General features: G+C 41.1%; 1 protein-coding gene across 33 annotated transcripts in view; it reads right to left on the bottom strand.

The window, feature by feature from the left end:
* PPP6R3 (protein phosphatase 6 regulatory subunit 3) overlaps positions 1–25567 on the bottom strand; it is a 149086-nt gene that overhangs the window by 92514 nt on the left and 31005 nt on the right. For 26 of the 33 annotated variants that reach the window (XR_004270249.1, XM_032282586.1, XM_032282580.1 and 23 more), the window contains 2 exons: positions 19810–19936; positions 5524–5674 (listed from right to left, as the gene is read on the bottom strand). The gene's annotated coding sequence lies outside the window, so the exon portion shown is untranslated. Of the gene's footprint in view, positions 1–2513; positions 2783–5523; positions 5675–19809; positions 19937–25567 lie in introns of all 33 variants that reach the window. The other 7 variants (XM_032282560.1, XM_032282584.1, XM_032282571.1 and 4 more) reach the window with 4 other exon arrangements.

A 25567-nucleotide genomic window follows, 5' to 3' on the forward strand; every position in this document is an offset into this window, starting at 1 on the left:
CACAATTACATTAACTGTCTGGACACTGCAACTTTATATAAAAGTGGAAACATAATTATTAACAGCAGCTACCAATTAATTATTAGGTGCCTACCATACTGCCAGACTCTGGGCTTCATGCTTTTAGATGCTTCATACCTTCAAGGTTTTGCAGATGGAAAAACTAAAATTCGGAGAGGTCAAATGACCTACTGAAGACCAGAGCTAGTGAACATGCTAGCAGAATTGGGACACAAACCCAGGCCTGACTAGCTTCAAAGTGTGCACTCTTCCTAGTCAAAGCAGCAGTCATCAAGAGCACAACCCCAGCCTGCGCCAGGTGTGTGTGTCCTCAGCTTGCATAAGGCAGCAACAGCAGGTCAGCCTCACATGCCAAAGGCTCTCAGGACAAGTTCATGAAGGGGAAGCATGCACCTCCGGGCACAGGGTGGACAATCACTTCGCAGACAAGGTAGTTAGGCATTCAGCCTGAACAGCGCTGCTGGTGGATCTGGACAAGCTCAGCTCTTGTGGCCAGGGGCTCCTATGACATGGACTCGCAGGATGCCACAGGCTTGTCAAAATGCACAGAAAACACAAAGCTAGGAGGAAGAGCTATTGCTGGGTAAGTCAGCAGTCATTGTTTGGCATGATGAATCAAGAAAAATTTATTGCATATCAATGAATATAAAGTCCTTTTCAGACAAAAACTGAAAAAGAAAATGGGGAGAAAGACAGAAAGAAGAAAACTGCTGAAGAAAAGAAACAAAAAAGTCCTAAGATATCAGTTGATTATAAGTCCAATATAAAGTTCTAACAGTATGGTATGACTAATAAGCAAAGAAATGTCAGAATATAGTAATAGATAAATCATGTCTAGGACCAGAGGAGAAACTAATCCCACTGTGGCCTGCCCTAAGCATGTAACGTCACAGCAGGAAAGAGCATATCCTGTTCTGAAGGAAAACGAAGAGTCTGGCAACCATACGGCATCCAAAGAGATGACCAGGGCAGCAGAAAGGCTCACTACTTGGGGCCATAAAGTAACTCCCTTTGAATATCTTAAAAAGCATAGAAGAGAAGACTGTCTTGTATTGTACTCAAGGATGAAATAAGAACCAGTAAGTGAAAAGTGCAAATTACCCACAAGCAGTAGGAGCAGAACTTGCTAAACACGAGGGCTGTGCCGCATGCGAGGCTCCTCAACTGGAGGTGCCCTGGCAAAGCCTGAATGATTTTCTGTAAGAACAAAAGCAGTTCCTGTTCTGGAGAGGAAGGTTGTACCAAATGATTAACATGCTGTTTTATAAATCTCTTCTCAAAGTCCATTGGATATAAAAGGCACAATACACAGCTACATTTGAGCTGAAATGGAGCTCCAGTAAGAAAATAGAAGATTATGCAACCTTCCAGATGCTCAGTGGGTTGAACCCCACGCATTCTCCACTGCTCTGGAAACTCTAGTAACACAACACAATAAAGGACAAAGGAGAAAAAAAGGAAACAACAGCCAACAACTTCATGAAAAGACCAAAAAAGGTTGGAGGGGTGGATAGGAAATAGAAGAAAGCCATTTTCCCAGAGCTTAACCAATGTGGCTCTCCTTAGGGCCTGCACAGGCCATCGCAATGAGTGGTGCAACAAATCCTCCAAGGTATGTAGTTCTACGGTAGCAGAGATGATATATCTAAACCTTCAGGGGTGGGGGGCTCATAAAAACAGCACAAAAAAGGACACAACTCAGTATCAATTCTAGAAAACACTTTCAGACATGGAAGGTCTGACAGATCTATTCACACTTTCTCAGGAAGCTACTGGAGAATGTTCTTCACCAAAACATGACAATAATACATGAAATCAGAAATCCAAGTCACTGAGAGACAGACAACTCCCAGAAGAAAGGTGAGGAGAAACACCAGCAGCCACGGGGAAGGTGAAGTGTAATCAGTATAGAGGACGGCATGAGGCAGAGGGTTTTGGAAAAAGTGAGTCCAAGGAGACACAGCTGACTGCCAGATGTATCTGACCACACTGAAAAGAATTTTGCAAATTTTGTCAGGGATTTAAAGAATAACCAAAATATACATACCCTTAATACTGACTTTATCTAAAAGTTATAGCTATGTTGCAAAATGAAGGGGGGAAGGAGCTATCCATCTAAGAACTAAAACCTCCTCTTCATAGTTAGAAGCCAAGTAGATTAGAAGCAGCTAACATATAGGCAAATTATTTAGAAACGTAGAAATAAGATGAAGGTAGCAATCTCAAGTGAATAATTTGGAGATGAGAAAAAGGGAACAATTTATTATTTTTTGCTATAAACCTTGTGATATACCTCTGACTTTTTAGCCTCCATGAACAGCCTTCATGAAAGAACTATAGGCAGAATATTTTCAAAGACGTTGAGAAAAGGCAACCTAAAGTAGCATCTGATAGGACATGCTACAATTGACTGTGGTTGTGTACAGAACAGGAAAAGGCTTAGTTCAACAAACTTAGAAAACTTGTAAAAATTTAAGGAGTTTAAAGCTTACAGTTATTCTTTTATTTCGCCAGCAGGCATTTGGAGACTTTTAAATCCATCACATGTTACTGAACCGGTAGCACCAACAGTAAACTTCATTCACTCATGGACTTAACCATCCTGGCTTGCACTGGTAAAGTTTTATTGTGATTTTTTTGAGCACAGAGCAAAGACTGAAATTTTTCAGAACAAGGAGAACAGTTGTGGATGACAATTACTGAACACTGGATAGCTGTGGAAATTTGCCTTAACTGAAGTCTCAGTGTTCTTGAATTCAACCTAAAATTACAAGGAAAACAGTGCTGACATGTGAATCATATACTACATTAATGTCATTTAAACAACTTTATTTGGTTGATAAGGAAGGTCAACCTGCTTCATACACTTCCTATAGATGAGATCTCCATTCCCATACAAATTTGCAGTGCACATGTTTTCTGAGCTGAAACATAGCATTTTGCAGACCTTGATGTCAAGGCAAAGGAAATTTCCCTATTTCAAAATCCATTTAGTTGTGCAATTAAGGAGCTTTCGCCCAAACTAGACTCGGAAATTATTAATTTACTATGTAATAACATGCTAAAAGGTAAGTCTCAAGAAAAGAATACAAGAGAATTCTACATATGCCTTCCAAATAATGAATATACTCAACTGAAGTAATCTGCTTGGGGAATGACAGAGAATGTGGGAGTACCTACCTGTGTTAAAAGACATTTCCAAAGATGAAAAACATAAAACTTTGCTGCAGATCAGTATTAGCAGATTAGATGTATATTTGCAATAGATTTTCATGAGAGAGTAACTCTAAAGACCAATTAGGTGAAATATTATCGCCCTAGAAAAAGAATTCCAGTCTTCTCATTAGTAGAGAGAGCTGTATTACAGAAAACTGAATTCAGTTATTACATTTTGAATCTCAACAATAACAAAACCTGTGAAAATTTGTCTCTTGGTATATAAACACCTTCAAAAAATCCTTGCCTCTTGGCCCACAAAACCTAAGATATTTCTTACCTTGCCCTTTGCAACAAGTGCTTTGTTTGCCTGCCTCTGTTCCGAAGTGCCCTATGCCTGCAGTGCTGTTCCTCTCCAGGAACCCTCAGAACCACCCAGAATTGATTCCAGGACTCCTGGAGACTTCTGAGTAACTTCCTAAGAGAAGAGTTCCCTCTAGCGTGGGACAGCATGCTGATGAGCAGAGATGTGTAAAAGGAGGAGGAGGAGGAATAACTAAAGTTAAGAAATTGTTCCAGGAGCTGCCAAAGCTAAGACTCTCAACCAGCAAAGAAAAACAAAATAAACAACGAGGAGGGAGAGAGGGAGAAAGTCTCAAAAATATTATCCTGAGAAATGTCTCTGACATTTTAGCTCCTACCACCAAACAATTAATGATACCTGTATTTTGTTAAAAGTACCAAAGAAACAAAGAAGTTAAATCTGCCTCCTCACAACATACTTACAATGTAGTAAAAAGAGAAAAAAATAATTCTAAAATAATTTAATGAGATACTCTGAGAGTTCACAAAAGAGGGATCACAAAGGAAGTGAACAATCCGAGGTGGTTTGACAAAAAAGGGAGGAAGAAAGCTGAGCCCCAGAAGATGTGAATTCAAATACAAAGAACAATAATAAAATTCTATGAGGCTGGGCGCAGAGGCTCACGCCTGTAATACTAGCACTTGGGGAGGCTGAAGTGGGTGGATTACTTGCAGCCAGGAGTTTAAGATCAGCTTGGCCAATATGGTGAGATCCCATCTCTCCAAAAATACAAAAATCAGAAGGGCATGGTGGTGTGCACCTGTAATCCCAGCTACTCAGGAGGCTGAGACAGGAGAATCGCCTGACCCCAGGAGGTGGAGGCCACAGTGAGCCAAGATCACACAACTACACTCCAGCCTGGGTGACAGAGTGAGAACCCATCTCAAAAAAAAAAAAAAGAAAGAAAGAAAGAAAGACTCTATGAGACAAGGAGCGACAAGGGGAATGAATACTTGCAGAGAATTCTCCACATGGGATTCATGCAGAAGAATGTGGACGTTGTGTACAAGAATCTAAATATCAGGGGCAAGAACTGGACCTCACTGTTTAAGTGCAAGGGGAACCTGCAAGGGTTGAGTAGGACTGTTCTTGAGGGTCTGGGGCTGAGGGGACATCATATGCAAAGCAGTATTTTAGATGCTGAGGAAACATCCACCTGGTGGTTAGAAGCAGAGACCCCTCACAGCAAAACAACCATAGGATCTCCCCAGGCAACAAAGCCTGACCTAGCTTTGCAGCAGCGAAAACAAAAAGAAAAAGACAGTTGCAAGAGTCAAGAGTAGAACCAATATGCCCTGGTAAATAACCGTTCATTAGGATAAAAAGAAAGCCAAGTAAAATGTGACTTAAAGTCTTAGAGCTAGCACTATTTCAGAAAGGTAGACCATTAAATGGTTTCTGTCTGCCTTTTAGAGATACAATGCGGACAAGTGAAATTTTATTAAGTATGTTTGCATGTCCCCAAAAGGACCTACTCTGTCACTTCTGCCACTTCCTACTAAGTGCCAACTGAGCCAAAAGCCAAATATGCAAATTCCACCTCTAATCTTTAACAAACAGTTTTAAAGTGATGGAGATTTGGACTCAGAAAGAGACAGTGGCTGACCAGAAGCCAAACATCCTTTTGCTGGTTTAAAACAAAAATACACACAGAGAGCCCGGTAACCTGGAAGCAGCGGCCTGGGTTGCAAGTCTTTTTCTGCGTGCTACTACTTCAGCTTCCTAGGTCTGCCTGCTCTTTGGTGCCCCTCTCAATAACCCCTGCAAACTTAGAATCCTTTGAGTTCTGCAGATTTGAAGACAGACCAAAGCAGACTAAAGAGGCTGTTATTTAACTTCCTAAAAATCCCACAGTACCATATTGCACCTAGCCTCAGAGACTGATCTCCACTTGGTTTGCTAAGACTCCACGGTCTCATAATAGAACCACAGCTTTCCTTGATGTAATTAATTGAAGGAAACTCTTACTAACCATGTCTTACCTTTCAAACCAAGTTTAAAAATTAAAAGAAACGTTTTCTTCTTTGTGGCTCCTTGCCCATTACAGGTTATCCTGGTAACAATTTTCCTCCAAGTTACTGCATTAGTAGATTAGCAGAAATAATGTGGGATATGGATAAGAAACAAGCTCTCCTGTAAAAGAAAAGAAAAAAAAAAAAAAAGCAGACAATCACATATGTTCTCTTTTGGTATGATGATAGCTGCCATTAAAGCATGCTGGGTCAGGGTCTTGGGTCACAAAGAACTATATACCCCAAGGAATTTAAAAGTTCTACTTGATTAAAATTTTTCTATATGAACATAAGAAAAAAGGCACTGTCATCCCTCTCCTTCAGCTTTTATCCTAAACAGAAACACAGAAGTAAATATAGATGTCATAAAAGCACTATCAGTGAGTGAAGAAGAAAAATACATATTCTTACCTTTGTCTTCTGAAAACATCAATTCTATTCTTATATAACATAGGGTCCACTATAAAGACACCATACTTTAAAATACTAAAATTTTCAAATTTCCTTCCTTTAAATGCCCCCAGCAGCCCACTTAATAGGTTTTATCAGGAAGCATGAGTAGAACGTTAAGTTCTAGCTATACTAAAATTTAGTCTCTTATGTCAATTAGCCAAATACTGCACATGAAAAGAATATAAATTATCTTCCAAGGCACGCAATTCATATATAGCTTAATACCGCAGAAAAAGATGTAAACTGTGGACACTGAACTAATAAGAAAACCTCTAAGTAGTGAAGCCTCACAGGGCCGAAAAATAAGGGGGGGAAAAAAACGGCCGGGCGCAGTGGCTCACGCCTGTAATCCCTGCACTTTGGGAGGCCAATGCGGGTGGATCACAAAGTCAGGAGATCGAGACCAGCCTGGCCAACATGGTGAAACACATCTCTACTAACATAGAAAAAATTAGCTGGGCATCGTAGCAGGCACCTGTAGTCCCAGCTACTTGGGAGCCTGAGGCAGGAGAATAGCTTGGAACCCAGGCAGTGGAAGTTGCAGCAAGTCGAGATCGCACCACTGCACTCCAGCTTGGCAAAAGAGCTAGGCTCCGTCTCACAACAACCAACAAACAGAAATCCTCCAAGGATGCAGTCTACAAGGCATCTCCAAAACAATGCTGTTCATCTAATGTCTTTCCCCCATAAAACCCACACTACATTGTGATCTCAACTCAACATTTTCCCTCAAGTAAGATAATAATACAAACAATGTTTAACATTTGTTAAATAAAATCAATCAACAAAAATAACAGTAACAAGCCTAGGGGCAAATCAAAACAAGCATATTTAACTTTGAAAATAAAATATTTTGGCCAGGTGCAGTGGCTAACACCTGTAATCCCAGCACTTTGGGAGGATGGTTGATCACATGGTAAAGAGATCAAGAGCATCCTGGCTGACATGGTGAAACCCCGTCTCTACTAAAAATACAAAAATTAGCTGGGTGTGGTGGCGCAAGCCTGTACTCCCAGCTAGTCGGGAGGCTGAGGCAGGGGAATCACTTGAACCTGGGAGTTGGAGGTTGCAGTGAGCTGAGATCATGCCACTGCACTCCAACCTGGCAACAGAGCAAGACGTCATCTCAAACAAAACAAAACAAAAAATTTCCCAGTTAAGTAGTTTTTTAATATACACTGCAAAAGTATGAATAATTATCTAAATTTTTGCTTAAAATGAGAACAGACCATGTGGCTGTGCTGCCGGAGTCCTGAGACACAACGGAACAATCCTCTATGGCAAATCCCCCTTCCCTCCAATTCAGAATCATGTATCACATCTAATGTCCTATTTCCTTACTGTCCTCTAATCTGAAACAGTTCAACGTTTTCTTCCCATTCATTTCACTGACATCTTTGAAGAATATGGCTTACGCCTTTCTCGCAGTAGTACTACATAATGAAGCTTTGTTTCTCCTGGACCATCACACAAAGAGACAAGATGATGTCAATTTGTCCCATTATTGGTGATAATTTCAATCACTTGGTTAAAATACTGTTTGCCAGATTTCTTCACTATAAAGGGAGCATTTTCCTTAACAATTCTCATTTGTAATCTGTAGGCGAATACTTAGAGACTATGTTCTCAGAACATTCATCCAACAGTTTTGTGCCAACTGGCAATTCTTGTCTGAATCAATTGATGCTGAGTTATGAAAATGAGGTTATTGCGGCTCTACTACAGCTCCTGGCATTCAAACTTCAGTAAGGGACGCTGCCTTCTCCTCACTTATTCTTTTCTTATGTCATCAGTATAGACTCACAGATTGATATTTTTTTAATTAACTTTCTTTCTTTTTTGTTTTTCGAAGACAGGGTCTCGCTCTGTCACCCAGGCTGGAGTGCACTGATACACGCTCAGCTCACTGCAACCTCCGCCTCCTGGGCTCAAGTGATCCTCCTGCCTCAGCCTCCAGAGTAGCTGGGATTACAGGCACCCACCACCATGCCTAATGTTTGTATTTTTTGTAGAGATGGGATTTCACTATATTGGCCAGGCTGGTCTCAAACTCCTGACCTCAAGTGATCCATCTGCCTCGGCTTCCCAAAGTGCTGGGATGACAGGTGTGAGCAACTCCACCCAGCCAATTAACACCATTATTCATTCTGATGTTCAAATTGTCCCACATGTGGCCAGTGGGAGCCCCTTCTAGCATGCTCCTGTGTGCTTTTTGTAGTTTTCATGCACTTCCTTATTCCCTCATGTGACACGTTCTGGATTCATCTTATACATTCTGTTCTCAGCTTTGAAATTTGCCACTCTTCCAAGTAGTCTTGGTTCCTTTTAGTGGGAGATGTAATTCAGAAATGAAGTCTGAGAGCAAAGTATGTTCATACATACTGGGGCTCTCATCTCCTCTGTCCTTTTACAGTGAACAAAGCTGGGAAGGAATGACAATTTCATATGCTCCAACTCTGTTGTGTATCCCTGACTTTTAAATATGAATGAAAATCAAGAATTACCAGATACCTCCAGAAAGCCTCTACCATAAAAAGCAGCAAAACAAATGCCAACAATAGTAGTAGAAAAATGCCAAGTCAGAGGAAAAAACAATCAGAAAACAGGAAAAAAACTGAAAGCCTAAAATGGAACATTTTAGCAACATTTTCCAACATCCAAGCCACAGGGTTCTAAAAAAAAGGCGGGGGGGGGGGGGGGGGAAAGAAGAAAAAAACAGGAGGAAATCAGAGAAATAATTCCCAAAAACTTCCTGAAAATAGACCCACACCAAGGAACATCACTGTTCAACTGCATGACTGGCACAGAGAAGAGCATAGGTCTTCTACGATCAAATATCTGAATAGTTTCAGATTTCTTGAAATAGTTTCAGAACAGAGAACAGAAAAGTGAAGTAACACCTCATAACCATTAGGATGGCTACAGAAGAGCATAGGTCTTCTATGATCAAATATCTGAATAGTTTCAGATTTCCTGAATAGTTTCAGAACAGAGAACAGAAAAGTGAAGTAACATCTCACAACCATTAGGATGGCTACTGCGGGAGGAAAACAGGAAGTGTCAATGAGGATGTGGACAAACTGGAACCCTTGTGCACTATTGGTGGGAATGTGAAATGGCACAGCAGCTGTAAAAACCGTATGCTCACTCCTCGAAAATTAAAAATAGAATTACTATGTGATCCAGCAAATCCACTTCTGGTTCTACACTCAGAAGAACTGAAGGTAGGATCTCAAAAAGATATCTGTGTACCCATGTTCATGGCAGCATTAGTCACGACAGCTAAAACATGGAGGCAACCCCAGCGTCCATCAACAGATGAATGGGGAAGTGAAGTATAGCAGAGGTGGAGTATCCCCTGTCCAAAATGCTTAAGAACAGAAGTGTTTCAAGATTTCAATTTTTTTTTTTTTGCATTTTTGATATTTTCAAATACATAATAAGGTATTTTGGGATAGGGCTCAATTCTAAACATATGATCAGTTTTGTTTCAAGTATACTTTATACATATATCCTAAAGGTAATTTTACACAATATTTTAAATAAACTATGTATTGCATGTCTATATTTTGACTGTAACTAGTCACATGAGGTTACGTGTTGTATGAGGCCAGGTGTGAAATTTTCCACTTGTCGCGCTGAGTGGGCACTCAAAAAGTTTAAGATTTTGATGCATTTCAGAACTAGGGATTCTTAACCCGTATATGCATACAATGGAATATTATTTAGTCTTTAAAAGGATATTTTGATATAGGCTACAATGTGGATGAACCATAAAGACATGCCAAGTGAAATAAGCCAGTCATAAAAACAACAAAAATGTCTTTTGATAAAGGCAAAAGACTATATAACCACTTACTGGAGGTACTTAAAATAGACAAAATCAGAGATAAAAAGCAGAATAGGAGATGGATGGTGATGACTGCACAGTGTTACGAATGTACACTATTAAACTGTACACTTAAAATGGCTAAGACAGTAAATTTTGTTATATGTATTTTACAATAAAAAAATGATAATGAGGCAATGTCTAAATAATTCTGAAGATATGTGTTCTGGCTGAAGGTCTGTGCCCGCCTCTCCCATTCATATGTTGAAGTCCTAACTCCCAGCACTTGGAGAAAGGAAGTAATTACAGTTAATGGGGTCATAAGGGTGGGGCCCTGATTCAACAGGATTAGTGTCCTTATGAGACACCACGTGTACAGGAACCCAAGGAAAGGACCTTTTGAGGGAGTTTGGGCAATAATCTCAAAAGACACCATCTTGAATACCACAATCCCGCATGTTGAATGTTCATCTGCAGTGGATTCTAATTATTGACCTGGATAACTTTGTGAACATTAGAATTCTGGACGTGTTTTGCAAACCCTTCTGAACTGGTGTGACTTTTCTTTCTCTTCTCTGTTCTTCTCACTGTTTCAGGATCGTCCCCTCCAGCTCCTGGGTTTTTCCCAGCCGTCTCCTGCGGTGCTGCACTGTGTCTGCCTTGTGGAGACCCCGAGGATGTCCTGGATGGAGTTACCAAGCCTCCGGCAGGCTGGTCCAGTTCCTGGCCCTCACAAAATTTGTGTCCTTTTGCCTCAGGAGACCAGCTGCTCTGGAGAAGCTGCAGTACCTGGCAGAGTTTGGCCCATTTTTCTACTTGTTTCACCAAATAGTGAGCCCCACCTGGCTCCAGCTGCCCACCTGCACACAGCTCTGTTAATGGCTGGGACCTCATTAACAGAGTTAACAGTGCTGGGCCTGGGCTTCAGCTTCTCTCCAACTCCCATCTACTCCACATCTGGTCCTGGGAGATGTTTTGTTTCCTTTTGAGCCTGAAAGATCAAAATCCCTGAAGTCTAAAATCCTGAAAATTACAATACCAAAAGATCAAAATGAAACATCAAAAAATGTTTCAAAGATACGTATTTACATTTTTAAAGAGAGATTTCAAGCCAGGCATGGTGACTCACACCTGTAATGCCAGCACTTTGGGAGGCTGAGGCAGGTGGATCGCCTGAGGTGAGGAGTTCAAAACCAGCCTGGCCAACATGGTGAAACCATGTCTCTACTAAAAATACAAAAATTAGCCAGGTGTGGTGGTGGGCGCCTGTAATCCCAGCTACAGAGGAGCTTGAAGCAGGAGAAATCAGTTGAACCCAGGAGGCAGAGGTTGCAGGGAGGCAGAGGTTGCAGTGAGCCAAGATCACGCCACTTTACTCCAGTCTGGGCAACAAAGTGAGACTCCATCTCAAAAAATAAAAAATAAAGGAGGATTTGAGAAACATAAAAAAAAAAAAAAAAAAAAAAGACAATACTTCATAGGCCACTTTACATAATAAAATAGGCAATAATCACATGCATATTTTTGCAAGGATAAAAGGTATAACTCAGGTCTAATAATGGCAGTTGCATGGGTAGACTAACAGTTATGAGCAGACAAACTACATTCATAAATAGGTCAAAAAGTGAAATGCAGAAATGCATATAACAGCCGTCATGGTGGCTCTGGCCTGAAATCCCAGAGCTTTGGGAGGCTCCAGTGGGTGAAATGGTTAAGGCCACTTCAAGACCAGCCTGGGCAACGTAGTGAGAGCCCACCCTTACAAAAAAATCTTTTTATAATTAGTTGGACTTGGGAGTACGCACCTGTAGTCCTAGCTACTCAGGATGCTACTGCCAACAGGAGGGTTGCTTAAAGCCCAGGAGTTTGAGGTTACAGAGAGTTATGATCACGCCACTGCACTCCCGCCTGGGTGACAAAGCAAGACCTTGTCTCATTCATTCATTTGTACATACATTAAAATGCACATAACTATGGTTGGTAATTGCATGCACTCAGCTTTATAACTGCAGTCATCTAAAATACCATGATAGACAACCTACATGTTTTCATGAGACCACAATTAATCAACATTGCATATGCGGTTGCTCAGAAAGACAAGAAATTTTTTCTTTCACAAATGCAGATACACAGAAAGGACATCTCTTCATTTACTGAGGAAGTTTCAACAGTTTTACACATATATATGTACAATGCTTACACACAAAGTCAATGTTGTAAAATGTACTTCTGTGGCATCAAACATGCATAAAATGCATAAAACAAAAAGTATATATACAACTTATACCCCCAGTATTGAATATGATGTGAAGATTAAATACATAGCATAGCAAATTGGCACTATGTGTAATGGGTTGAAGTCTTACATGACTGAGTAATTTGGCGAAGAGATTTCTTGTAGTTTTTGTCTGTCTTCACTACTTCTATCATCTTCAAAACACGCACTACACTTGTATTTGAAGAGCAGTTGTGGTCTCCAAACTTTGTAAGTACATGCTTGTCTGTTTCAAAGTCTGTTATGACCAGCTGTTGCAATTAAGCAATTTTCTGCTTTCATAACCCCAATAATAATTAACTTTAAAATTTTTATCTTTCACCATTAAGTAGCCTCATACACTTATCACAGCCTTTTTGCAAGGCTTTTTCCATATCTGTTCCATTGTGCTGTAAGAAACACAGTAAGAAGAAATATTTGACTTCCCCAATACCAGATTTGTATTAAGCTTCTCCAGCAAGACAGAACATGTATACAGATATATGAGAGGGGATTTACGCGGGAAACGGGCTCATGCGAAGGCCCAGTGGCTCACGCCTGGTGGCTGGGAAGTCCCATGACAGGCAAGCTGGAAACCCCGAGATGCCAGTGGCAAGGCTCAGTCGAAGTCCAAAGGCTTCAGAACCAGGGACACCAGTGGTCTCTAACTCTGAGTCCCAGGGGGCTGCTGGTGTATGTCCTAGAGTCCAAAGGGTGGCAGCCCTGGATTTCTCACATCCAAGGCAGCAGAAGAGTCTGTCTGGGCCCTGGTTGATTGGATGGTGCCCGCCAACACTGAGGGCAGATCTTCCCCCCAGCCCACTTAAGACTCACGCATTAGTGAGTGAGTTATTATCAACTATAAAACAGGGATAATAACTAACAACAGGATGGAAAAGCACTTGTACAATGCCAGCACAAAAGGTTTTTAAGGGCAGAAGTTCATACCTGAAGTTGTGTGATTAAGCAAGTGCATTTAGATGCTGTTTGAGAATTTTTCCATCTCCTCTGGAAACACTCTGACAGACACACCCAAAACCTAGTGTTTCACTAGGTTTCCAGGTAATCCTTAGTCATGGAGACATCTAAAATTGAGTCCACAAGTCTACCTACTGTCAACCCGACACGCACATACATCTCTTTAAACCTTAATTTCAAATAAAGACAACAAGGTAAGAGTTCCGTCTAACATGATCCAACTATCCTATGCACAACCAAAAACATACTATACCTTTCCCCAGCAATCGGCTTTCAGGATTTCAACACTCAGGATTTCAATCTTTTGTGATTTTCAGGTTTTTAGAGGTGATGATCTTCAGGGCTTCTGATCGTTAGGCACTTCAGCATTTGGGATTATGGTGCCCCACACTGTGTCATCTGGTATGACTTGCACCACATGTGAGGAGAGATGGTGTCTATAAACTAGGAAGAGGCCCCTTACTAGAAACCAGATTGGCAAGAAGCTTATCTTGAACTTCTAGCTTACAGAACATGAGAAAATAAATTTCTGTTGTTTAAGCCACCTAGCCTATGATATTTTGTTATGGCAACCCTGAGCAGGCTAATATAGAAGGAAAATTATTTCCAACCCAGAAGCACATACCCAGTCAAATTATATCAATCACAAGCACAGAGAAAGACACACAGTCTCAAAAGATCTACCTCTGACACACTTTTCTCACAGAAAACTACTGATATATGCTCCACAAAAACCAAGGAGAGCAACAAGGTAACACAGAACACAGAAACAGAAGATCCAATGGGGAGGAAAGAGGCAAAAAGAACCCCCAGGGTCACAGAATAGGAAAGCCAGCAGTCCAAAATAGAGATTCCTTCAAAAGAATAAAGCTGAGGGAAGATGTGAACATGCCACTGGCTAAAAGTCTGAGGCTACATTAGTTATAAGCACATTTAAAAACACACACACACATGGCTGGGTGCAGTGGCTAACTAACACCTGTAATCCCAGCACTCTGGGAGGCCGAGTCAGGCAGATCACCTAAGGTCAGGAGTTCGAGACGAGCCTGGCCAACATGCAGAAACCTCGTCTCTACTAAAAATACAAAAATAGCCAGGTGTGGTGGCACATGCCTGTAATCCCAGCTACTCGGAAGGCTGAGGCAGGGGAATGGCTTGAACCTATGAGGCAGAGGTTGCTCTGAGCCAAGATCGCGATACTGTACTCCAGCCTGGGTGACAGAGTGAGACTCCAACTCAAAGAAAAAAACCATACGCGCGTGTGCACGTGCACACACACACACACCCACACACACAGTAACACATTTCCAGAGGAAACTAAAAGTTGTTTAGGAAAGGAAAGTACTTATAATTTACCACTTAACTATAAATAGTATCCATGGGCCGGGCCCAGTGGCTCACGCCTGTAATCTCAGCACTTTGGAAGGCTGAGGAGGGGTGGATCATGAGGTCAGGAATTCCAAGACCAGCCTGACCAACATGGTATAACCAGTCTCTACTAAAAATACAAAAATTAGCTGGGTGTGGTGGCACGAGCCTGTAATCTTAGCTGCTTGGGAGGCTGAGGCAGGAGAATCACTTGAACCCAGGAAGAAGAGGCTACAGCGAACTGTGTCACGTCATTGCACTCCAGCCTGGGCTACCAAACAAAACGTTGTCTCAACAACAAAAAAAAAAAAAAAAAAAAAAAAAGGAGGAATGTTGGACTGGACTAGGAAGAGGTATTAAATATTGAGAGACCAGAGAGCTGTAGTATCAGGTCACACAGGTAATGAGAAGCTAAGGAAAATCACTTAACCTGAGTATCCTTTTCTTCATCTATAAAATAAAATAGGTCACCTGTAACAGTGGCTCATGCCTGTAATCCCAGCACTTTGGGAGGCTAAGGTGGGCCAATCACTTGAGCTCAGGAGTTCAAGGCCAGCTTGTGCAACATGGTGAAACTCCGCCTCTACAAAACATACAAAAAAAAATTAAAAGGCTGGGCACACTGGCTCACACCTGTAATCCAGCACTTTGGGAGGCCGAGGCGGGTGGATCACCCGAGGTCAACAGTTCGAGACCTGCCTGGCCAACAAGGTGAAACCCCGTCTCTACTAAAAAAAAAAAAAAAAAAAAAAAAAAAAATACAAAAAATTAGCCAGGTGTGGTAACGGCTGCCTGTAATTCAAGCTACTCAGGAGGCAGAGGCAGGAGAAGTGCTTGAACCTGGGAGGCAGAGGTTTCAGTGAGCCAAGATTGCACCATTGCACTCCAGCCTAGGCAATAAGAGCAAAACTCCGTCCCAAAAAAAAAAAAAATGGCCAGATGCAGTGGCCCGTGTCTCTAGTCACAGCTATTCAGGGGGCAGAGGTTTCAATGAGCCAAGATTACGCCATAGCACTCCAGCCTGGACAGTGAGAGTGAAGTACTGTCTTAAAAATAAAAATAAGAAAGTTGGAGTAAATTAACTCTCAATTTTCTTCTTGCTTTAACATTTTATGAATCTAATATGCAAATAATCAAAGCTTTAAACATGGTAACAGTGGCTATAGAAAAAATTAAGCAGAACTTGGTAAAAAAATAAAAAAAAAAAAAGTGAAATAAAAAAATAAAATCTGCTTTAAGTCCAAAGGGACTGAGAAGGTACTGATGGTGAAAGAGAAGTTACTGACAAGCATGGTTGAAGAAATCAAGATCCAAGGTTTCCTATCCTCACAAGGAAAGAATTTAACTGACAGTATCCAGACATACTGTGGCACAAGACTACTAAAAAAGCTAAGCCAGAAAGAGATGCTTTGAAAGTTAAACAGATGAGGGTGGAATCCATGAGGATGATGAAAAGTTCTCCCCAAAGAACACTAAAGCTGAAAAGGGGGTATTGTCCCCAAGTATTTAATTTCTATTTACATCATAATTAAAGGACAGAGTGAGAAAGGGGCATGGTTAGAGTAAAACTCTTCTGAAACACTGGGTCCAACTGCACAGCATCATGGAAGGCAGAGGAGGAAAACTGGTTTTAATCATCAGTAGTATCAGATGTAGCTCAGCAGTTGATAGTACTAGACTACTCTCTTGGAGGAAATGAATCCAAAGCCCCCTCTCCAAAAAAGAAATCAAGACCGGAAAAGAAATAGTGTAGTTTCATGTTTAACCAATCCTTCCTTCCATGGACTGAATTTTTATCAACAGTCATATAACCTAACCCTGTCACAGATTTCTGGTTTTTTTTTTTTTTTTTTTTAAATATGTATAGCACAATGTGACATTTGGATAGCAAGATTTCTCTTTTCAGTACTGCTGGCTCTGATTAAGGCCAGTGAAGAGAATGCAAGTGCAACATAATGATAAAAATATCATTTAAGAACGATGACTGCTTTGGACTAAAACAGCAAAACCACAAATTCTCAACTAAACAGCATCTAAATGAACTTGCTTAATCACAAAATTTGAGAATAGCAGGAATGAAAATCTACCCTTACAAACCTTTTGTGTTGGCACTGTACAAGTACTTTGCTATCCTATTACTATCTGTTTTACAGTTGAGGAAAATAAAGGATTTACCCCAAATCACTCTTATATGAACATTCAATTTATTTAAAAAATAAAAAGCCAAAAAACTCACTTCAGAGGGGAGAAAAAAAGCAGCAGTAATCTGCTCCCTAGCCTCTCATTATGATTTTTTTTTAGACCTGGGGTCTTGATATGTTGCCCAGGCTGGTCTCAAACTCTTCGGCTCAAGTGAGCCTCCCAAAATGCTAGGATTACAGGCGTGAGCCACCTCACCCAGCCCCATATAAATTTCTAATACAAATACCATGAAATTCCTGCTGATGTAGACTCATAAGAGGAAACCATAGCTATTATATAACAGTCAAGAAAGCATTTTCTCCTTACATCACGTATCAGACACAACTAAAGATGCACTCTCCATTAGACAGACAGGTGGTATCACAAAGCTTGGACACATAAAGGCAAGGAATTCTCCTTTTTACTGGTATCAGGAAGTCCCGGGACTGGCCACCTCATTGTGCCCTCCTAATGTAGATCTCAACAATCCCGTTGTTCCAAGCACCCTCACATGTTTTCTAAAACACCCAGGTTTGAAGAGATGGAAGGTAATGAGATGGGAAGATAATTCATCTCTATGAGGACTTGTTCACCATTTTTACCTTCAATGCCTAGCACACTGTAAAGTAAAAAATTATCCACAAAATTTTGAATACAAAAATCATCAAAAATAACTGCACAAATGCCCATAATTAGGAAACAACCAACTTCCATGACTTGATAAATAACCTAATTCCCATGTCTTCAGAGGCATCTTCCAACAGAATACCTATATACAGGCAACCTGACCAGCCAATTTCAGAAACACCAATCATTTTAATACAGATCAAGCTAGGGGTATCAAGGTTTCTAAGCCAATAAAAAAATTCCAACACCGGAAAAATGCAAAAAGACTACTGGGTAAAGTACAAAACACCCAGTAAATCCATACCATCACCTTCTAAAAGCACAATCACGTATTTAAAGTACTATAAGTAAAGACTTTGGCACCTGATTAGATTACATCATTGTCTGGCTATGCACCCTAATGGACACTCAAATCACTGCAGGTACACATGAAGCCAACACAATCTGTTTTTACAATAGAGGCAAGTCATAGATGAGTACATCGACATTTACAGTAAAGCCCAAAAAACTACCTCTGCCTGTTATAACAACAGTGGGCAAGGACACAGAGCAAAGGTACAAATGACTACATGATCCCAGTCACCAAGCTGTATTTACTGGGCTCGGCCAAGGTACACAATCAAGCTTAATTTGGTGTAAAAGCTGAAACTTCCATAATCTATAGTACAAAGGTAAAAAACACCAAAACTTTTTATATGGAATTTTGGCAATCAAGTGGGTACTATCTGAGGTAAGTGTAAGACTGCTGGGAGGTGAGAGGAATGCTGGTCAGGGGAGACAAAGCCTCAATTCGGAGAAAAAAGGGGTTTCTAAGATACTGTGCACAGCATGCTCAATGTAGTAAATACTCATGCCACTGTGCATTTCAAAGTGACAAAGAGAATTTCAAATTTTACAAACCACAGTGCTTCAAAAAAGTAAAATAAATAAATGAATAAATAAAAAGAGAATCTCAAACTCCCCCCCCACAAAAAAGTATTTGTGGTGACGAATGTTAATGAACTTGATTTAATTATTCTATATAGTATACCTGAATCATAACATCACCTAGTACCCTATAAATATGTTAACAGCTATGATTTATCAATCTACAGTTAGAAAGGGAAAAAGTTTTTGGCCAGACGCGACAGCTCACGCCTGTAACCCCAGTACTTTGGGAGGCTGAGGCTGGCGGATCACCAGGTCAGTAGTTCAAGACCAGCCTGGCCAACATGATGAAATCCTGTCTCTGCTAAAAACACAAAAATTAGCTTAGCATGGTGGCATGTGCCTATAATCCCAGCTATTCAGGTGGCTAAGGCAGGAGAATCACTTGAACCCGGGAGGTGTCTACTGTGGTGAGCCCAGATCGTGCCACTGCACTCTAGCCTGGGCAACAGAGCAAGACTGTGTCTCAAAAAAAAAAAAAAAAAAAAAAAAAACTTTGTTTTAAGTATAAAGGGCTGGGTGCAGTAGTTCATGCCCATAATCCCCAACACCTTGGGAGGCTGAAGCAGGAGGATCACTTGAAGCCAGGAGTTAGGGAACAGCCTGTGCAAAAGAGCAAGACCCCATCTCTACTAAAAATATAATCAGTCAGGCATGGTACGGCACACCTACAGTCCCAGCTATTCAGGAGACTCAGGTAAGAAAACTGCTTGAGCCTGGGAGAACTCAAGCTAAAGGTTGGGATTTTTATTAAGTTGGTGCAAAAGTAATTGTGGGTTTTACAAGTAATGGCAAAAACCACAATTACTTTTGCACCAACCTAATAAAATGACAAAACAAGGTACCTACATCATGGCAGGGAGGGGAAAGAAACAATCTCGTACAGGTTCTTATCAGTGTCCCCCCAACCAACCAAAAAAAAAAAAAAAAGGATAAAACATAAAGAAAAGGCTCAGGCCAGAACCAGCTGCAGCTCTGTCTCAAGCTCCAAGTGTTGTGTCTTTTTACTCCCAGTTTTAATCTAAACCTTCAAATGCGTACTTCACACTTCTAGTCATATTCGTGTGCCTTGGTCTCCACCACTAACAATTCTAAAAAAAGATTAACAAGAAAGGCAAACACTCTACACCTGACCTGTCCGATTCTCTAGCCACACATAGTTACTGAGCACCTGAAGCGTGGCTATTAAGGCAAAAGACCTAGTTTTTTTTTGTTGTTCCACCCCACTCCTCTGGCAACTGAACTTTAAATTAATTTTAACTATTTACATTAGGTTGGTGCAAAATTAATCACGGTCTTTGTCATTATTTTTAATAGCAAAACCCACAATTACTTTTGTATCAACCTCATACAAAGTTCTACTAGACAGCACTGCTCTGACTCACATTAAAACTAAGCACACACATAGCTAGACACTATCTCTCTAAATAAGTAAAATAATAATTCAATTTTTTAAAATCTAAGCACAGAATAAATGTTTATGGCCTGTAATCTTGGATGAATAAATTTCCATTATCCAGGTCTCAACTTTCTCAACCAAAAAATGTAAGAGTTCAACTCGATTGTGTCCATGATTCTAAATGAAATAGTGCAGCACATAATATTCTTCATTCATGCAGTAGTAATTAAAGCCACATACCCCTTAAAATTATGGGAGGTACCTCAAACTGATGATATAAAGGTTTCATATGACCCCTCCAGATGGCCGAGGAAGTTCTGTCACTCTTTGAGCAAGTCACCACATCTCTCTGAGCTTGTTTTCTTATCTGTAAATGAGAGATTTAGACTAAATGATTACTGAAGACACATCAAATCCTAAAATTCTTCATTCCTATAGATCTAAGAAGAAATAGAAAAGAACAAATAAGTGAAACCAAGATACTCAAATAAAGAAAAAAATTATAAATGCCAGTTTAAACAAAATCTTAAGAAATCAACTAAATTTAAACAAGACCCCAATGACAGAGAATGTAAAGTTGTACAATGTCCATGTGCTCTGTTAGAAGGCTGATTTGTCTACTGGCATGTGCCTAGTTTTTCATTTTTGCTTTAGTCTACATGTAAAAACATGCTGCTATCTCCAAAGAAAGCCAAGCTGCAAAAAGGTCTGTACAGCCAGGTGCATGTAGCTGGGATGAGAACACAGAGCTCACAAAGATCTGGACTGTTCCTTTCCCCCAACAAAAACTTGACCGTGAAAATCTTCCTACACTAGACGTTATAGTAGAATCCCCACTGCTGCTTTTGGGCTCTCGAATTGCATCAAGAGCTTGCTTACTTTGTCGATGAGCCAAACCAAGTAAAATGTGATGCTCTCTTGATAGGAGATGCAGTTACTTTTAGCTGCAATAAGGTAAACTGGAGTATGCATTCATCCACAAAGATCTTGTAAGATACCCTTTCCTGTGGTGTAAAACCCAGTATATACATGAAATAGGAAAGAGTCCATTCAAAAGACTCCTAGCAGGTATTTGGAGAACAGAATTTAGCCTACTGACTTGAGTGAAACGTGTAAAAAAGTTGAGGGTCAGGGCAGGACAAGCTCTAGTCTACATAGCTCTTTTCAAAGGCAGCTTTCTATATACGTTGTGTGGCCTATACCAGACCCACCTGCATGTTTCTCATCTTTAAAAATTTTAATGGAAAAAAACTAAGTCTCAAAGAACCTGACTTATAGCATAATAAGAAAAAAACAATTTCTACTTTCTTCAGAAATATGCTTTACCTGGTATAGAGGTTCTTTTGTTTTACTGCTGATTTAACCAGGCCACCACTGATGACCACTTTGTTTTCAATTTTTGCTATTACAAAAGCATGCCAGCATTTCTAGAAGTGGATCTGCTGGATCAAAGAATGTGTGCCTCTAATTAGGTGCATGGCCAAATGGCTCTCCTTGGAGGTCAGCCCTACCTATATTCCCCCAGTGATGTGTGAAGGCCTGTTTCCACACACCTGGTTAACAATGCATTTGCTTTTCTCTTATGAGTGAGGTTGGGCACTGTTCATATATTCAGGAGCCATTTATGCTTCACTTTTCTCCCAACTGTCTGTTTATATCCTTTGTCCAGTTTTCTACTGGGCTTGTGTTCTCAATGATTTGTAGGGGTTATTTAAAAATAAGAAAGAGTCCTTCCTTTCTCTGTCAGCATTCCCTCTTTACCTCATTCCAATCTTCGATTTCTCCACCACTCAGCTCAAACTGCTCTTTCAAGTCATCCACAAGTCACTGACGACCTCCAGATCGGGCTAAATCTAAGTGAAACTCTTCTGTCCTCACTTTCACCTCACTCTCAGCAGCAGGCAAGGCAGTCCCCAGGAAGACCCTCCTCATTAGAACACTCTCCTGGCCTGGCTTCTCTGACGTCACATGTTCCTTGTTTTCTCACTGGCCACTTTCGAGTCTCCCTAGTTGGAAGGCTGCTCCTCTTCTCCTTTCTTCCTTCCTTTTGTCCCACTGATAATGCAGAGGCTCCTGCAGAGGTCAGGTTGTGGACCTAGCACACTCTCCTGAGGGCACCACATTTGCCTGAAGCAAATTCACATTTGTTTTATTTGTACTGTTTCCCCAGCAACTAAAACAAAGCCCTGGAAGAGTCAAGTTTTGTTGAATGAACGAAGCCATTTCCATGGGTGTTTAAAATATTCCTCTCCATAAACATAACTAAGGTGCAAATTTATAAAACCAAAACAACCATCAAGTCATTTCAAACACAGGTAACCCAATGACTAACAGACATTTTCCCTTCGGATATCTCACAAGCACATCATATTTAATCTCCAAAATGGAGCTGCTGCTCTCCATCACACACTGCCCAACCAACCAAGCCTCTTCTTCACCATGCCCTTCCCATCTCAGCAAAAGGCACACCCGTTGTGAAAGGCAGCCTGGAAAACAGCCCTGGCTCCTCGTTTCCCTTTCAACCCAATTCACTGAAACATTGTCGGTTCTACCTTGTACTTTCCCTTCTCTGCATCTTTTGCCACTGCCTGGAATAAGGTAAACTGGAGTGCGCGTTCATCAATAAAGATCTTGTAAGATACCCTTTGGACACAGTTTCCTAATTCATCTCCCCAGGCTCCTCTGGCCCCTTCAAGCCATTGTTTACTTGGGTTCTTGGTCACTGCCCCTGAAACTCCCATGTGAGCATGAACAATAATGATAATAATTCTGATATATGCTCTTTACTATGGTAGCCACCTAAGGCTTTTGAGCACTTGAAATGTGACAAGTTTCATCTAAAAGTACTAAGAGTATAAAATATCCCAGCACTTTGGGAGGCAGGTCACCGGAGACCAGGAGCTCGAGACCAGCCTGGCCAACATGATGAAACCCCATCTTTACTAAAATTTCAAAAATCAGCCAGGTGTGGTGATACACACCTGTAATCCCAGCTACTGCGGGGGGGGGGGGGGAGCTGCGGGGGGAGTGTGAGGCTCGAGAATTGTTTGAACCTGGAAGGCAGAGGTTGCACTGGCCGAGATCGTGCCACTGCAATCTGGCCTGGATGACAGGGTAATAATAATCTGTCTACTTCTTCAATGTGCAGGGTTAATCACATTGTAGTTTATTTCACTAATTTTTCAACATAAAAATTTCTGTTAGAGAAGAAAGACAGATGCAACAAGATCATTTTTCAAGCAACAAGAAAAAAAATTAAAACAAAAAAGAGAAAAAAATTAAAAAGAAAAGAAAAAGACTGGCACACACTACAAATTCAATGTTACCTAAAAAGAATTTTGAGGCATCAACCCTTAATATATTGTTCATCACAACTCCAAAACTGGCAACAAAAGAAGAAAAGCCAGAAGACAGCATAAGGAGAAAACAAGTAGACAATAAATATGGAAAGTCTAGTTAACAACAGCAAAGTCCATGCTGACGATGCCCACAACATTCTGAACTGCCTGCCAGCTAGAGCACGATACACACAAGATGACCAGACTGCCACTGGCCTCCCATACACGCAGAAGAGAGGGTGGAAGTGCCTACCAAATGAACATTATTATCCTTTAAGTATAGAATAGCTCTAGTCTGAATGAATTTCAATGTGATTTAGGTTGGAAGTCCTTAAAAATTTCAGCTTAGCTCCACATTCAACCTCCAGAGACAGATCACAACCAAAGAAGCAACACCGTTTTCAGACAAAGGTTTTAGGCCAGGCATAGTGGCACACAACTATAATGCCAGCACTTTGGGAGGCTGAGGTGGGCGGATTACCAGGTCTGGAGTTCCAGACTAGTCTGGCCAACATGATGAAACCCTGTCATTACTAGAAGTACAAAAAATTAGCTGGGCATGGTGGCACGTGCCTGTCATCCCAGCTACTAGGGAGGCTAAGGCAAGAGAATTGCTCGAACCCAGGAGGTGGAGGTTGCAGTAAGCCGAGATCATGCGACTGCACTCCAGCTTCCACAAGAGTGAGACTTCGTCTCAAAAATAAAAATAAAGTTTTAAAGTGAGAGTCCACCAAAGTTTATTCCCCAAGAGAAACTTCCTCAAGATCCAACTACCAGTGCACAGAAAACAGAGGCTACACAACACTGTGGGGAATACGACAAAACAAACAGCCCAGTTCTCCCACAAATGGAAGGCACGGTGAGAGAAGAGCAAAAAATGAGGAATCCACAGATTAAAAAACAAAAAAAAAAGGGTAGCTCTAATTTGGATCCTGATTTGCCACTGCCAAAATTAGAAAAATTATTACATAAAATAACTAGAGGTTTCAAGTATTAGATAACATCAAGCAACTGTTGTATTCATTTTATTTTTAAGATGTGAGGCTGGGCCGGGCGCAGTGGCTCAAGCCTGTAATCCCAGCAGTGTGGGAGGCCGAGGCGGGTGGATCACGAGGTCAAGAGATCGAGACCACCCTGGTCAACATGGTGAAACCCCATCTCTACTAAAAATACAAAAATTAGCTGGGCGTGGTGGCGCGTGCCTGTAGTCCCAGCTACTCAGGAGGCTGAGGCAGGAGAATTGCCTGAACCCAGGAGGTGGAGGTTGCGGTGAGCCGAGATCGCGCCATTGCACTCCAGCCTGGGTAACAAGAACGAAACTCTGCCTCTGGCTAACACCTGTAATCCTAGCAATAAGTGAGGCTTTGTGGTTCCTATAGTTAAAACAAGAGTCCTTATTCTCTGAGGACATATACTGACATATTTATGGAAGATACAATAATTATTTGAATATCTTCAAGACAGAACTGACTATTCAAGGAAAAATTAATAGAACTTCTTTACCTCAAAAGACACGATGATGACCCACGGAATAGGTGAAGATATATACATTTGACAAGAGGTGTCTATCCAACATAAAAAAAATCCTACCAAGTGTTGTTTTAAAATAAATCTTGGCTGGGCACAGAGGCTCATGCCTATAATCCCCAGCACTTTGGGAAGCCAAGGTGGGAGGCATGCTCGAACCCAAGAGCTTGAGACCGGCCTGGGAAACATGGCAAAACCCCAACTACAAAAAACACAAAACTTAGCCAGGTGTGGTGGTGCACGCCTGTGGGCCCAGCTACTCAGGAGGCTGAGGTGGGAGGATCCCTTGAGCCGGGAAGGTCAAGGCTGCAATGAGCTGTGATTGCACCATTGCACTCCAGCCTGGGTGATAGCGTGAGACCCTGTCACTTTTTAAAAAGTCCACAACGTGCCTCTCTTCTAACAAACAGAACATGGCAAAACTAGATGCTGTGTGACTTCCAAGGCTAGGTCAAAAAAATGACAGCTTCCACTTGGGGCTGTTTCTCTTGAATCACTTTCTCAGTGGGAAGTCAATCACCATTTCCTGAGAACAGTAAATTCAGACATCCCTGGCAAAAGCTGATGGGAGAACGACCTGAGGCTAGAACCTACTTTCCAGGCATGCAAATGAGCCACCTTAGAACAGATCCTCCAGCGGATCCATGAAGCTTTCAAAGGGCTAATCACACCCAAGCCAGAAGCAACCAAACCATGCCACTCCCAAGTTTCTGACCCCCAGAAACTGCAGGATAATGTTTATTGCTGTTTTAATCCACTAAGTTTGGGGATAATTTATTACGCAGCAAAAAATAGAAAAGTAATACAAACAGAAAAAATAGAAAAAAATAAATGGCTTAAATATACCTTTCATAAAAAAGGATATCCAAATGACAAATGTATGAAAAGGCGCTTGACCTCACTATCATCAATAAAAACTGCCGTGAGACATCACTACACAGCCACCAGCAGGGCTAAAATGAAAAAGATGAAAAGTATGAAATAGTGGAGAGGATCCAGAGTCAGTGGAACTTCCGCACACTGCTGATGGAAGCCTAATTTGGTACAGTCACTTTAGTAGATGCCACCACTATACATACACTCACTATGCCCTAGCAATTTTACCCTTAGGCATACTGAACAACAGAAACATT

This window comes from Sapajus apella, unplaced genomic scaffold, assembly GCF_009761245.1.
Source record: "Sapajus apella isolate SASKATOON/1434 unplaced genomic scaffold, GSC_monkey_1.0 scaffold14, whole genome shotgun sequence".
Classification (NCBI taxonomy): domain Eukaryota; kingdom Metazoa; phylum Chordata; class Mammalia; order Primates; family Cebidae; genus Sapajus; species Sapajus apella.